This window comes from Brienomyrus brachyistius, chromosome 16, assembly GCF_023856365.1.
Source record: "Brienomyrus brachyistius isolate T26 chromosome 16, BBRACH_0.4, whole genome shotgun sequence".
NCBI classification, from domain to species: Eukaryota; Metazoa; Chordata; class Actinopteri; order Osteoglossiformes; family Mormyridae; genus Brienomyrus; species Brienomyrus brachyistius.
The window spans coordinates 506941-523301 of NC_064548.1; the positions used below are offsets into that span (position 1 = coordinate 506941).

At 41.5% G+C, this 16361-nt stretch overlaps 1 long non-coding RNA gene across 1 annotated transcript; it reads left to right on the forward strand.

The window, feature by feature from the left end:
- Positions 1-11857: 11857 nt before the first annotated feature.
- On the forward strand, positions 11858-14544 carry LOC125709986 (uncharacterized). The gene is made up of 3 exons (XR_007382892.1): positions 11858-11950; positions 12326-12479; positions 13185-14544. It is a non-coding gene; the product is annotated as an uncharacterized LOC125709986 (long non-coding RNA).
- Positions 14545-16361: the final 1817 nt, after the last annotated feature.

A 16361-nucleotide genomic window follows, 5' to 3' on the forward strand; every position in this document is an offset into this window, starting at 1 on the left:
TCCTTGTGTTCACCTACATTTCATTGTATATTCAGATGAGCCTCTAAAAACAATGACACAAACCTAAATGTCTGGTTAAGACAAATGTAGTTTCTTGTAATTTTAAAATGTGTGTAATTTGTTTTCTACTGTGCCTCTAAGAAATAATAATAAAGATTATAATTAATGTTACAGTTGTCATTCTTAAGCATTTTAAATACACATGTAAATATCAGAATCAGTTTGAATTAGGGCACTTCCATCAGACAGTGAAAAAAACCACATACAAAAAGTATGTCAATGCCATAACCAACATTTAAGAAATATCACACCAAAATGTCACAGTAAATAGCTATAATGTATAATATTACCATGTACCATACATGTAGTAACTGGTCTGGCAGTTTGACTTCTCCTATTAGCAGAAACAGCCTAACCATGCTAATATAGGACTTCATGTAGAACCCTTCGTTGGAGTGACTGACCCCAAAACAATGTGTGATTTCTATTAGATGTATTAGTAGGTAGACATCTAATATTCTAGATGTCTTATACACCTAATGTTCTAAGTCTAGATCTTACACATTAAGCTTAGTTTATACTGCCTGTGTCACCAGAGGCTGTGTTACATATTCAGAACAGCAGTGCTCATTAGAGTGACTGCTGCATAAAGCAGCAGTAAAATCATGCTTTCGCCTTTTGTAACCAGTTCTTTTAGACATCAGAAGGCATGAAAATATTGATTGGCATTTTATAAATAGAGAATTGACTCCACCTGCTGACTAATTTATTACAAAATTGTAATTGCTGCAGTTTACACAGCCTGAAGTATAATTGAAGGCTGATAAATTTGTAAAAGTCAAATGGCAGGAAAGTAAAAGGAAATTGAAAATATGGACTCAGATGAAGGAGAGGGTCATTAATCTTTAAATATTTGATGGAAAATAAGGATATTTCAGCTGAATTAACTAAGGTAGGTCTTAGACATATATGAACAGTGGCTGTAGCGCCCCCATTTGACTGATCAGCACCAAAGTTGGTGGGTCTCTCTGGGATGTTACAGTAGAAATTTTTAGTTAGGATAAGAAAAAGGGTGGATGAGAAACAGGAGGAAAATGTAATTGCATCTGCTTAGGAGAAATATCACCAATGTAGATCTGTCTGGTGAAGTGCCTGAGCTTGACTGAATATATGGTTTGGGATGATGGCATATGAACAGTGGCTGTAGCGCCCCTGTTTGACTGATCGGCACCAAAGTTGGTGGGTCTCTGTGGGAGGCCGTGCTACATTAGTGCGTAAAAATTGGTGAGAATCGGATGAAGCATGCCTGAGATTTAGCTGTTTGATTGAAATAGGAATTGAAATGGTTTGGCCAGCAGGTGCAGCCTGCGCTCCATGGATAAATTCTATTCAATATTTTTAGGCCTTCTCAGCCAAGTTTGCTCTTAGACACATATGAACAGTCGCCATAGCGCCCCCGTTTGACCGATCGACATCAAAGTTGGAGGGTCTGTCTGTGGGCCAGTGCTACATTAGTGGGTGAAATTTTGTGAAGATTGGATGAAGCAAGCCTGAGATTTAGCTGTTTGACCTAAGGTGGATCTTAGGAGTATACAGATAGTGGCCATAGCACCCCCGTTTGACCGATCGGCATCAAAGTTTGAGGGTATGTCTGAAGACCAGTGCTACATAAGTGGATCAAATTTCGTGAGGATTGGATGAAGCATGCCTGAGATTTAGCTGTTTGATTGAAATCGGCTTATAAATGATGCAGGTTGGGTGTGGCTGGTGGCCATATTATACAGAAAGGTCAGGTATTTTTTAATAATCATCCCTGACCGCAGTGTCTTGATTGACTTGACACCAGAATCACTTACATGGGGTGTAGATTGTTAAAGTTATAGGAATATTTCATTTAATCCGTTTTTAAATATCACAAGGGAATGCAGATGACTGTTATTATGCAATACATATATCTTGATTTGGCATGACTCACAGAACTTGCAGTACAAAGGATTTTTACCAGTAATATGAGACTTGAACAGAAATGAGATAAATGTCACTTTCACTGGTTTTGCAGGTTTAGAGACACATATTGCATTGCTGTAGCGCCCCCGTTTGACCAATCGGCACCAAATTTGGAGGGCCCTTACCCACTACCGTCCTTGATGACATATTCAAGTTTGGTAGTGATTGGCTGAGGCAGGCCTGAGATACAGCTGTCTGATTGAAGTGGGCGTGGCACCTGTATGGTCTGGATGTGGCTGGTCGCCGTACCTTATAGAAAGTTTAGGATTTTTTTAATAATTGTATACCAGGACTGTCTCCTGATTTGAATAATACTAGATATACATAGGTTGGTTGAAAATCCAAGGAGGTTAACGAAATGTCATGTTTTTAGACTCCTATAAAATGCGCAAAAGCGGAAAGAGATAGGATGAAGTTCTACATGGATTTGAATTTGGCATGGGCCAGTGCATTAGATAAGTAACAAATCTCAATTTTATCATTAACAGTTCAATAGAAATAAGCAGAAATGCAAATCCTGTCGCTGTAGCGCCCCCATGTGGACAATTGGGGTGGCCTTCGCAGGGGTTGCTAGGGGTTAGGAGACAAATGTACAAGCCTATTTTTGTTCAGATCAGCTGTTGTTAAGCCTGTCAAAGGCCTGTCAGAATGCTGCTTGATTTTGATTGGCTGATGGTGGCTAGGGTTTTATGACTAATGACTGCCCTGATAGACTCCTGACCTCAGGCTTCAGAGTAGTATATGTATGCCAAATTTCATTTGGATCGGTCAAGGAAGTCAGGAGATATTGGCAGTTTTTAGTTGTAGCGCCCCCTATTGACGAAATGCGGCCCGCCTTCAACAGTGTCCCCAGAATTTGGTACAGAGATAGGATTTCAAATTTGGTGAAGGTAGGCTAAGGTATGGCCAAGTTATAACAGTCAGACCAATACTGGCTAAATTTACGTAGACTTTGGGCGTGGCTAGTGGCCGTATGATAGACCAATATCAGGGTTATTTGAATTATTATTCATCAGCTCAGAGACCTGATCAGTTTTATACCTCATTTGTCTGATTCCGTCAGACGGTGTAGGAATTACAAGCAAAAGTAGGTTTTGCAAATTATGCAAATTAGCAAAAAATCTAAGTAGGCGGAGCTTAATAGTCCAAATGGCAAGTTGGTAGGGCAAGGATGTCTCTATCAGTAGAAATATGAATTTCAATTATAGGACTAACAGGACAGGAGATATCAATCAAAACGCGTTAGGGGGCGCCACGGCGCCCCCATCTGGCCGACATGGTTGGGTCGGATGATCTGAGTAGCGGGGAGGAATTGACATCATCCTACCAAGTTTCATAATTCTAGCACTTACGGTTTAGGCTGTACATTCAGTTTTAGGGCAGAAAAATAATAATAATAAATATAACTGCAAGCAGTGATAAGCGGTTCCAAAGCTAATGGAAAGAATAAGTGGGTAGAAATGGAGTACATGGAATAAAATGAAAAGTTCAATAATAATAGGACATAAAATAGAGACCGTAACTGCTGGGCAATGCATTTAAATAGTCAGAAAGTAGGAAATACTACTACGATAGCATGAGAAGCTAATGGACAGAATAAGTGGGTAGACATGGAGTACACAGCATAAAATGAAAAGTTCAATGGCATAAAATGAAAAGTTCCATAATAATAGGACATGAAATAGAGACTGTAATTGCTGGCCAATGCATTTAAATAGTCAGAAAGTAGGAAACAGTACTACAATAGCATGAGATCTGACATGTTGATGTTACAGTAGAAACGTTTAGTTAGGATAAGAAAAAGGGTGGATGAGAAACAGGAGGAAAATGTAATTGCACCTGCTTAGGAGAAATATCACCAATGTAGATCTGTCTGGTGAAGTGCCTGAGCTTGACTGAATATATGGTTTGGGATGATGGCATATGAACAGTGGCTGTAGCGCCCCTGTTTGACTGATCGGCACCAAAGTTGGTGGGTCTCTCTGGGACATTAGTGGGTAAAATTTGGTGAGAATCGGATGAAGAATGCCTGAGATTTAGCTGTTTGATTGAAATAGGAATTGAAATGGTTTGGCCAGCAGGTGGAGCCTGCGCTCCATGGATAAATTCTATTCAATATTTTTAGGCCTTCTCAGCCAAGTTTTCTCTTAGACACATATGAACAGTCGCCATAGCGCCCCCGTTTGACTGATCGACATCAAAGTTGGAGGGTCTGTCTGTGGGCCAGTGCTACATTAGTGGGTGAAATTTTGTGAGGATTGGATGAAGCAAGCCTGAGATTTAGCTGTTTGACCTAAGGTGGATCTTAGGAGTATACAGATAGTGGCCATAGCACCCCCGTTTGACCGATCGGCATCAAAGTTTGAGGGTATGTCTGTAGACCAGGGCTACATAAGTGGATCAAATTTCGTGAGGATTGGATGAAGCATGCCTGAGATTTAGCTGTTTGATTGAAATCGGCTTATAAATGATGCAGGTTGGGTGTGGCTGGTGGCCATATTATACAGAAAGGTCAGGTATTTTTTAATAATCATCCCTGACGGCAGTGTCTTGATTGACTTGACACCAGAATCACTTACATGGGGTGTAGATTGTTAAAGTTATAGGAATATTTCATTTAATCAGTTTTTAACTATCACAAGGGAATGCAGATGACTGTTATTATGCAATACATATATCCTGATTTGGCATGACTCACAGAACTTGCAGTACAAAGGATTTTTACCAGTAATATGAGACTTGAACAGAAATGAGATAAATGTCACTTTCACTGGTTTTGCAGGTTTAGAGACATATTGCATTGCTGTAGCGCCCCCGTTTGACCAATCGGCACCAAATTTGGAGGGCCCTTACCCACTACCGTCCTTGATGACATATTCAAGTTTGGTAGTGATTGGCTGAGGCAGGCCTGAGATACAGCTGTCTGATTGAAGTGGGCGTGGCACCTGTATGGTCTGGATGTGGCTGGTCGCCGTACCTTATAGAAAGTTTAGGATTTTTTGAATAATTGTGTACCAGGACTGTCTCCTGATTTGAATGATACCAGATTTACATAGGTTGGTTGAAAATCCAAGGAGGTTAACGAAATGTCATGTTTTTAGACTCCTATAAAATACGCAAAAGCGGAAAGAGATAGGATGAAGTTCTACATGGCTTTGAATTTGCCATGGGCCAGTGCATTAGATAAGTAACAAATCTCAATTTTATCATTAACAGTTCAATAGAAATAAGCAGAAATGCAAATCCTGTCGCTGTAGCGCCCCCATGTGGACAATTGGTGTGGCCTTCGCAGGGATTGCTAGGGGTTAGGAGACAAATGTACAAGCCTATTTTTGTTCATATCAGCTGTTGTTAAGCCTGTCAAAGGCCTGTCAGAATGCTGCTTGATTTTGATTGGCTGATGGTGGCTAGGGTTTTATGACTAATGACTGCCCTGATAGATTCCTGACCTCAGGCTTCAGAGTAGTACATGTATGCCAAATTTCATTTGGATCGGTCAAGGAAGTCAGGAGATATTGGCAGTTTTTAGTTGTAGCGCCCCATATTGACGAAATGCGGCCCGCCTTCAACAGTGTCCCCAGAATGGGGTACGGAGATAGGATTTCAAATTTGGTGAAGGTAGGCTAAGGTATGGCCAAGTTATAACAGTCAGACCAATACTGGCTAAATTTACGTAGACTTTGGGCGTGGCTAGTGGCCGTATGATAGACCAATATCAGGGTTATTTGAATTATTATTCATCAGCTCAGAGACCTGATCGGTTTGATACCTCATTTGTCTGATTCCGTCAGACGGTGTAGGAATTACAAGCAAAAGTAGGTTTTGCAAATTATGCAAATTAGCAAAAAATCTAAGTAGGCGGAGCTTCATAGTCCAAATGGCAAGTTGGTAGGGCAAGGATGTCTCTATCAGTAGAAATATGAATTTCAATTATAGGACTAACAGGACAGGAGATATCAATCAAAACGCGTTAGAGGGCGCCACGGCGCCCCCATCTGGCCGACATGGTTGGGTCGGATTATCTGAGTAGCGGGGAGGAATTGACATCATCCTACCAAGTTTCATAATTCTAGCACTTACGGTTTAGGCTGTACATTCAGTTTTAGGGCAGAAAAATAATAATAAATATAACTGCAAGCAGTGATAAGCGGTTCCAAAGCTAATGGAAAGAATAAGTGGGTAGAAATGGAGTACATGGAATAAAATGAAAAGTTCAATAATAATAGGACATAAAATAGAGACCGTAACTGCTGGGCAATGCATTTAAATAGTCAGAAAGTAGGAAATACTACTACGATAGCATGAGAAGCTAATGGACAGAATAAGTGGGTAGACATGGAGTACACAGCATAAAATGAAAAGTTCAATGGCATAAAATGAAAAGTTCAATAATAATAGGACATGAAATAGAGACTGTAATTGCTGGCCAATGCATTTAAATAGTCAGAAAGTAGGAAACAGTACTACAATAGCATGAGATCTGACATGTTGATGTTACAGTAGAAACGTTTAGTTAGGATAAGAAAAAGGGTGGATGAGAAACAGGAGGAAAATGTAATTGCACCTGCTTAGGAGAAATATCACCAATGTAGATCTGTCTGGTGAAGTGCCTGAGCTTGACTGAATATATGGTTTGGGATGATGGCATATGAACAGTGGCTGTAGCGCCCCTGTTTGACTGATCGGCACCAAAGTTGGTGGGTCTCTCTGGGAGGCCGTGCTACATTAGTGGGTAAAATTTGGTGAGAATCGGATGAAGAATGCCTGAGATTTAGCTGTTTGATTGAAATAGGAATTGAAATGGTTTGGCCAGCAGGTGGAGCCTGCGCTCCATGGATAAATTCTATTCAATACTTTTAGACCTTCTCAGCCAAGTTTGCTCTTAGACACATATGAACAGTCGCCATAGCGCCCCCGTTTGACCGATCGACATCAAAGTTGAAGGGTCTGTCTGTGGGCCAGTGCTACATTAGTGGGTGAAATTTTGTGAGGATTGGATGAAGCAAGCCTGAGATTTAGCTGTTTGACCTAAGGTGGATCTTAGGAGTATACAGATAGTGGCCATAGCACCCCCGTTTGACCGATCGGCATCAAAGTTTGAGGGTATGTCTGTAGACCAGTGCTACATAAGTGGATCAAATTTCATGAGGATTGGATGAAGCATGCCTGAGATTTAGCTGTTTGATTGAAATCGGCTTATAAATGATGCAGGTTGGGTGTGGCTGGTGGCCATATTATACAGAAAGGTCAGGTATTTTTTAATAATCATCCCTGACGGCAGTGTCTTGATTGACTTGACACCAGAATCACTTACATGGGGTGTAGATTGTTAAAGTTATAGGAATATTTCATTTAATCCGTTTTTAAATATCACAAGGGAATGCAGATGACTGTTATTATGCAATACATATATCTTGATTTGGCATGACTCACAGAACTTGCAGTACAAAGGATTTTTACCAGTAATATGAGACTTGAACAGAAATGAGATAAATGTCACTTTCACTGGTTTTGCAGGTTTAGAGACACATATTGCATTGCTGTAGCGCCCCCGTTTGACCAATCGGCACCAAATTTGGAGGGCCCTTACCCACTACCGTCCTTGATGACATATTCAAGTTTGGTAGTGATTGGCTGAGGCAGGCCTGAGATACAGCTGTCTGATTGAAGTGGGCGTGGCACCTGTATGGTCTGGATGTGGCTGGTCGCCGTACCTTATAGAAAGTTTAGGATTTTTTGAATAATTGTATACCAGGACTGTCTCCTGATTTGAATGATACCAGATTTACATAGGTTGGTTGAAAATCCAAGGAGGTTAACGAAATGTCATGTTTTCAGACTCCTATAAAATACGCAAAAGCGGAAAGAGATAGGATGAAGTTCTACATGGCTTTGAATTTGGCATGGGCCAGTGCATTAGATAAGTAACAAATCTCAATTTTATCATTAACAGTTCAATAGAAATAAGCAGAAATGCAAATCCTGTCGCTGTAGCGCCCCCATGTGGACAATTGGTGTGGCCTTCGCAGGGATTGCTAGGGGTTAGGAGACAAATGTACAAGCCTATTTTTGTTCAGATCAGCTGTTGTTAAGCCTGTCAAAGGCCTGTCAGAATGCTGCTTGATTTTGATTGGCTGATGGTGGCTAGGGTTTTATGACTAATGACTGCCCTGATAGATTCCTGACCTCAGGCTTCAGAGTAGTACATGTATGCCAAATTTCATTTGGATCGGTCAAGGAAGTCAGGAGATATTGGCAGTTTTTAGTTGTAGCGCCCCCTATTGACGAAATGCGGCCCGCCTTCAACAGTGTCCCCAGAATGGGGTACGGAGATAGGATTTCAAATTTGGTGAAGGTAGGCTAAGGTATGGCCAAGTTATAACAGTCAGACCAATACTGGCTAAATTTACGTAGACTTTGGGCGTGGCTAGTGGCCGTATGATAGACCAATATCAGGGTTATTTGAATTATTATTCATCAGCTCAGAGACCTGATCGGTTTGATACCTCATTTGTCTGATTCCGTCAGACGGTGTAGGAATTACAAGCAAAAGTAGGTTTTGCAAATTATGCAAAGTAGCAAAAAATCTAAGTAGGCGGAGCTTCATAGTCCAAATGGCAAGTTGGTAGGGCAAGGATGTCTCTATCAGGAGAAATATGAATTTCAATTATAGGACTAACAGGACAGGAGATATCAATCAAAACGCGTTAGAGGGCGCCACGGCGCCCCCATCTGGCCGACATGGTTGGGTCGGATTATCTGAGTAGCGGGGAGGAATTGACATCATCGTACCAAGTTTCATAATTCTAGCACTTACGGTTTAGGCTGTACATTCAGTTTTAGGGCAGAAAAATAATAATAATAATAATAATCCTAAGAAAAACAATAAGGTTCCATAGCACTTCGTGCTTTGGAACCTTAATAATAATCCTAAGAAAAACAATAAGGTTCCATTGCACTTCGTGCTTTGGAACCTTAATAATAATAATAATCCTAAGAAAAACAATAAGTTTCCATAGCACTTCGTGCTTTGGAACCTTAATAATCCTAAGAAAAACAATAAGTTTCCAATGCACTTCGTGCTTTGGAACCTTAATAATAATAATCCTAAGAAAAACAATAAGGTTCCATTGCACTTCGTGCTTTGGAACCTTAATAATCATGTACACCTTCTTTAAAATAACAAGACTATATCCTAAATTCTTACACCCCCTGCCTGATTCCACAGTTCCTACCCCCCCCCCCCCCCCCCACTTATGTGTCCCCCCACCCCACCCTACCCTTCCATGACTTGTGAGATAAGGAAAGCACACTTCTGCCTGCCTGGTCGGTCATTTCCAGCCACTATTTAGGTTCTTCCTCAAATCTTGTTTCCTAAATGACTTATACCCCACTCATATTAATTTAAAATTTCCCTAAAACAAAACAATCTTTATACATTTTATTAAAAAGCGTGAACAATATATGTTTGGTGTTTTTTTGACTGAGTAAAACTCTTTTAGTGTTTTTGTGTGCGTGTCCGATACAACTGTAGTTTGTATACCTTTAAACATTAACAAAAAACAGTTAATGTCTTTTCTTTAAAATTTACAAGTCTATTTCTGTCTGTTTTTCGCGATAAGTTAGTAAACGACTAAGTTAGGGTGCTTTGGGGTTTGGTCACACATTGCGATCAGCAACCTAAAGTTAAACTCTAAAGCCCCCCGACCTCCGGTGTGTGTGTGTGTGTGTTTGTGTGCCTGCGCGTGAATAAACATTTACTGAAAAACGTATTTATTAAAATAACTAAGACTTTATTCTTTCAAAGTTTTTAAAAATGTGTTTTGATGCATGTCACTAAATGCTGCTTAATAGTACCTAACCGGGGTTGCTCCCCCCAGAGAGAGTTGCTAGTCCATATCATTTCTCACTTAAAACATGACAGGGCTTTTGGCGTTGGAAAATAACGCATTTACTTAAAATAACACATTGACAAACACGACAAATGTTTTTATCCCTTAAATTATTGAAATAACTAAGGTATTAGTCTAACAAAGTTTTTTAAATGTTTTTGAAGTACGTAGCTAAATACCGCTCACTAGTTCCTGCATCTATTACATTAATACTGTGCTGGGTGTGTTTTATTGAAAATAAAACGAACAAAATACAACTAAATTATTTTATTAATTAAATCTTATTGGCTTAAACTTTATAATAATTTGTCATACCCCCGTTTAAGTTACGGCACTTTACCCTGCTGATTAAGCCATTGAAGTTAGATACTTCATCCAGCCCCACAGGCCCGCAGCGGGGCGCCCGGGGCTATGCTAGAGTCCCAGAGCTGTGGTGTTAGCCATCGACTTTTATTTCAATTAGACATATATTATTTTATACTATTTACGAATAAAACAGATTAACAAATAGACGTAATGTGCTTTCTGCCGGGGCGTGAATGCTGTCTGTCTGCTTGTCACACTCAGGACCAGCGGTTAAACGAGATGTTACACGCACTCTGCAACAATTTGTCAATTTGTCAATTCTCATAGTCTTATCGCTCACTGCCGCGGACATTAGCTGATCGACATGTCTAGACATGCAATACGCATAAATCCCCATAAAAACAGGATTGCTGTGTTTTTATCGTTATAAAATAGGACATTTTGTTAAAAATAAACCGTTAACAATACACAACTACTGCTTTTACCATTCAAAACTGCCCGACTCTCTTTCCTCTCTAGCTAGAAAAGCTCGACGCGTCCGGTGACCCCTTAAAATTATTATGCCTTAAAACGTATTTAAAATGTCGCATTGATAAATTCATATAATGTATTTTATTCTTTTAAAGACTACTGATTCCAATTTGGTGCCATATGCTTTTATCTTGTAGGCCGTAGGATAGCTCTCTTTCTACCGGCTATAGGCCGTGGTACGTCTGGGGTATTATGCTTAAATTCTTTATTAATTAATGTTGGCTATGTGCTTTATAACACATTTTATACTTCTTTTACATACGTTTACTTATTGTATACACACTTTAAAGTTCCGAAAACGACTTGCCTCAGCTGTTTTCAATAAAAGACTGGTGTGTGGGTATCGTGGCTGCACGCACAAGCGCGACATGGAGAGTTATTTTAACAAGGATCGCCAGCGTTATTCCTTGATTCTTGTTGTCGAAATGCTTAAGATGTTTTATTTTAAATAACACATTAGCCGAAAAGAGTTTCATTGCTTAAAAACGATGAGGTTAAAGAGGCTTATTTGAAATAAAAGATCAGCATGTGTTGTTATACATCTTTTCAAGTCCTGTTTATACCTTTTGATTAACCATACGTAGATAAATTTAGCTAAATGTAGCTAAGCAATCCGGGGGTGTTGTGTTAGAGACCGACTTTTATTTAAATTAGAAATAGATTATTTTACACTATTTACAAATAAGCATATAAAATATAGAATTAGTGTGCATTCTGCCAGAATGGCGGCATGCTTCTCACAATCCAGGCCAACGGTTCGCATCACGACAACAATTTCCGCTGGTAGCCATTTGACCGCTGCTTCACGCAACGAGCTGGCTCAATAAAGGAAATGCTGTGTGGATCTACGCGCCTGCGCCACACGAGAGTGAGAGCATGCATTCGTTTAAACAAGAATTAACCGCGTTATTCACCGATTATTGCTATCGAAAATGCTCCGAGCGCTTTACTTTATTATTCACATTGACAGAAATGTGCCTAATTACTTAAAACATTACGGTTATAGGGGTTTTATTTGCTAAAACAGGCGCTCCGCCGGCGTAGCCATTTTGAAAGGGGCGTCGGTGTGGGTGCGCATGCGCCAAGCGCTGGACTAGCGATCGTCCATTCCGCCCCGCGTTGTTCAAACAGGGCAGTCGCATGTGTAGGAGCTCCGGTATCGTTTCGGCCTATTTCTTCTAAAAGTTTGCCGCTTACATGCTTTCTCCAACCTGGTAAATATAACTAAAGTCTTTCGTGTTGGTTAAATGTAATGAATGATCGCTTCTTTTAAAACGCCGGCTGTATGTTTACTGGTTTCGCTTGCGCTTGTTTAAATTTGCTCTTCTGCTACTTCTTTCGGGCATGTCTGCTTAAAATAACCCTGCTTTTATTTTTTAAAATAACCCTAAAGTTTTCCTTCTTTTGGTGCTTTCTTCTTTTAAAATACGCCGCGGCGCTTACTAACAACACAGGGCCGGACGGACGCCCCCGCTGAACGTGTATGCGCTAGCTTGCCATCATCCTGCTCTATGTTGTATTATACCTTAAAAACGTAATCAAAAACCACATTAATAAAATACATGTAATGTATTTTTATTCTATTAAAGTTTAATCTCCCAAACCACCCTATCGGCAACACGTGGCTTAAGCATGTATTGATATCATATATGGGCATAAACCCTCGACCAATCAGCATCAAGGATAAGCCACTTCCTCTTATGACGTCAGAAGCGGAGAATTAAGCTCCGCCCAATGTACCAGGTAACAATATATTGTGGAAAATCCTTGTTCAGCTAATTATTTTTCCCACAGGTGCTGACAGTGTGTCCACAGTGAAATGGGTCTGTGTACAGAAAGGATGATCTGTTACAATCCCATGTTTCTATGGTGACAGATATAAAACTCATGTGAAATACTGGTGCAGAGGGTATCATGTGAGGTCATGTACTCCCATAGTACACACTGACTCTCCACAGGAGGGTAAAGTGTCAGTCAGAGATGATCCTGACTAGCGAGTCTTCACTGTGACCATCAACAATCTGACAGCTGAGGACTCTGATCGGTACTGGTGTGGTGTGAAGATCAGTGGAGCCTCTTTGATCGGGTTAATCTGTCAGTCACTCATGGGAAGATGTCTGTACTGCAGACTGTAGCCAATGAGATGCACAGTATGTAACGTCATTGAGTCAAGAAGGAAGGACATTAACGCAAACACTGAAGGAAAAAATGTTTTAATATTTAAAAAATCTGCATTTTAATTTAATTCAATATGATAAACGAGACTTGGAAGGAGTAACAGTGTCAGCTAAATTGGGTGACTTCATGAGGTTAAATATGATAAGTAATATGTTAAAAAATATCAGTTTATTGGGCAAACATTTACATATGCATGTTGTAATGAGCTGATGATATTCATAAACATTTCATTGCTATGCAAATCTTTGAGTGTTTTACCTGTGTGTTCAGGTCCTCCAGTGCTGTCAGTGGACAAACAGGAGGTGACGGGTGTGGATGGAGACAGTGTCAGTGTTACTATGGAAACAACAAAAGACATAGGATGTGGTGTAATATTGGGGGTTCCTGTGCATCAGAGAGATCAGCGAGTTTGGATGGGAGGCCTGTCCTGATCAGGGATGAAACAGAAAATAAAACCTTCATTGTGACAATGAGTGGGCTGGAGAGGAAGGACACTGGCTGGCATTGGTGTGCTGCTGGAAACCTGCAGATTCCAGTTCATATAACTGTCAAACGTAAGTAATTGATTTAAATCTGCCTGTGAATCCTTTGTGCTTGAATATAAATAGATAAATACTAATTTTATTTTATTTTTGAAACCCAGCAGTTTCACTCACAAAGGGGTTTGTGCTTCTTTGTGGGGATATTTATCAGCTGTTGTGAAACAATTATTTATTGGGATTATTGTTTCAATGATAGTGGCACGGTGGTCCAGTAGGTGGCGCTGTTGCTTCACACCTCCATGTTCAGGGGTTTGAATCTGGCTTCTGCTCTTTCTGTGTGGAGTTTGCATGTTCTCTACATGCTGTGTGGGTTTCCTCCAACAATCCAAAAACACACAGTCAGCCTAATTGGTGTCTCTAATATAGAATGTGTGTCTTCTAGTTTATGATCAGTCTAATTGTGTGAAGACTGACTAACATGTCTGTAGGTGGTTTTTCATTGCAGCGTAGGCCAGTGTTACAGTTGTACTCTGTAATATCTGTTCCAGTGCTGCATCCATCCATTGTCTGAAACTGCTTGTCTAATTCAGGGTCCCTATGGGCGCAAGGCAGGGTACGTCCCATGACAGGGTGCCAACCCATTGCAGGACACACTCACACTCCATTCTCTCGCACAAGCACACCTACCGGCAATTTGACAACTCCAATTAGCCTCAGCATGTTTTTGGACTATGGGGGGAAATCAGAGTACCTGGAGGAAACCCCACAATGACACGGGGAGAACATGCAAACTCCACACACACAGAACTCTGGTAGAGACTTGAGCACACGTGCCAGAGGTGTGAGGTGACATTGCAAACCACTGCACCACCGTGCCACCCTGCTACAATAAATACATTATAATATGTTAATAAAATCATTTATCTCACCTGTTCACTATCAGTGCCGTGGGATGTGAATACTTTGGTCATGACACTAATTCATTGTTCTCCATCTAATCATTTTCTCTGTAGAATACCTTTCATAATTTATATTTCAGTTTCAAGAGTGACCTTTTCTTAGTCTTTATTGACTAACAGAGCACTGCTTTTTATTAACGATCCTTTCTCCTGTTTCCACTGCTCTCCTTTTCTCTGCACATGAGGAAGAAGGAGGGGATGAAAAACTGAGGTAAGCATTCAGCAGCATTTACAGTAGTGTGGGGATCCAGCTAGCAGCATTTACCTGATCACACAGTAATGGGAAACTGTCATTTTAATTTTAAGAGAAAAAGATATTATTTTTTATTTTATTTTATTAATAATAAACTTGAGATCCCATCCCATCCAGGGTGAGCCCTTGCCTTGTGCCCTATGCTGCTGGGGAACGACTGCAGGCCTGTTTTTACGAAATAGTGTAACATGTTGTGTGATAATCTCTAGCTATTTTCATGCTTTTTGTTAATGTCTCCTGTTCCTCACATGTAACCTGTGTAATACAGTAGTACAGATGGCTGTACCGTGTTGCTATAAAGCACGTAAGACTTTACTGTTCAAATCCACCCTCTTATTCAGCTCTTTGGTCCAGCTGGCTCTGCATGTAGGACTGGGCTTATCGGTGCTGCTGTTGATCATCAAGATGGTTTTACTTCAGTCAGAATAGATTCACTCTTCTGTTCTTCAGGTTTAATTGTGATACGTGTGACTGACAGACACACTGATGTCTGACAGGTGGGAGCAGGTTCTGGATGCTGTACTGAAAGCTGGGACTGGTGTGTTTTATCTGATTTGCACCATCATCACCATTCAGCTGCACTGGACCTCCTGTAGAAAGCGGGAACCAATCAGAGAGAAGCAGAGGGTCTCCCTGTGTTAGAGGAAGCTGGCAGAGGAGATGACCTTCGTGGAGCAGAATGAGTCAGACAAGCTGGAAATAAATGGTTATATATATATTTTATATATATATATATTCCCTCCACCACCCCCCCTCTGCGGAGGACTACTTTATTTCTATTTATTTTTATTTATTTCCTCAAGAGAGGGAGAAGGAGAGAGAGGGGGACAGAAGGACGAAAACGGAGAGGAAGGTAAATAGAGAGGGAGGGAGGGAAAAGAGAAAAACAATTAAGAAGAAAGAAAACCACAGATAATCTGCTTCAATACCTGCTGATGAGAGAAAACAACAACCAACATCTGTACGAATCACAATGAGCATGTTAAGGAGCAACAGCCGATAAAGACAGTGTGTGTTTGTGACAACCTGTTTGTACACCTGCGTGTGTCTGTGAGAACCTGTTTGTACACCTGCGTGTGTCTGTGAGAACCTGTTTGTACTCCTGTTTGTGTCTGTGAGAACCTGTTTGTACCCCTGTGTGCACACCTGTATCTGTGAGCGCGCCGGTCTTCAAAAGGTTTCTCCATGTAAATGTCTAGTAGTGTGTGTGGGGAGCCACAGCCCCATCCCTCAGGACATGAAGCAGACACGGAGGAGGCCCGGACCCCAGACATCCAGAGGCCCCCCAGGGCATGGGAGCCCCCGGAGGACCACCGCAGGGAGAATAGCATCCCTCACCCAGAAAAGGGCAGAGGAGAGCTCCGGAGGGAGGCCATCCGGCAGCCACAGTGCAGGAGCCCCAGGGGGCCGTGGCGGTGAGCCCGCAAGCTCCGCCGGCGGCCGGCCCCACCAGAACAGACCAGGCCCTGGGCCCAGAGATCCAAGGGCCCCCCCAACCCCCAGCAAGGCCCGACAGAGCCACGAGGGCCAGACCCCGCCAGGCAACCGCCGAGGGTGAGCCAGCACCCACCCAAGCACCCAGCCCTGGACATCGAGAACCACCAACGCACCAGCGGCCGGGGGCCCCATCCACCGGCAGGGAGTGTGGCGGCGGGGCCACAGCTCTTCCTCTCAGCCCCCAGCTGCAAATGGCGAACAGAGAACGGGGGTGTGAAAAGACCCCATGCCCCCCTTCGCCCGCTCAGATGTGTTG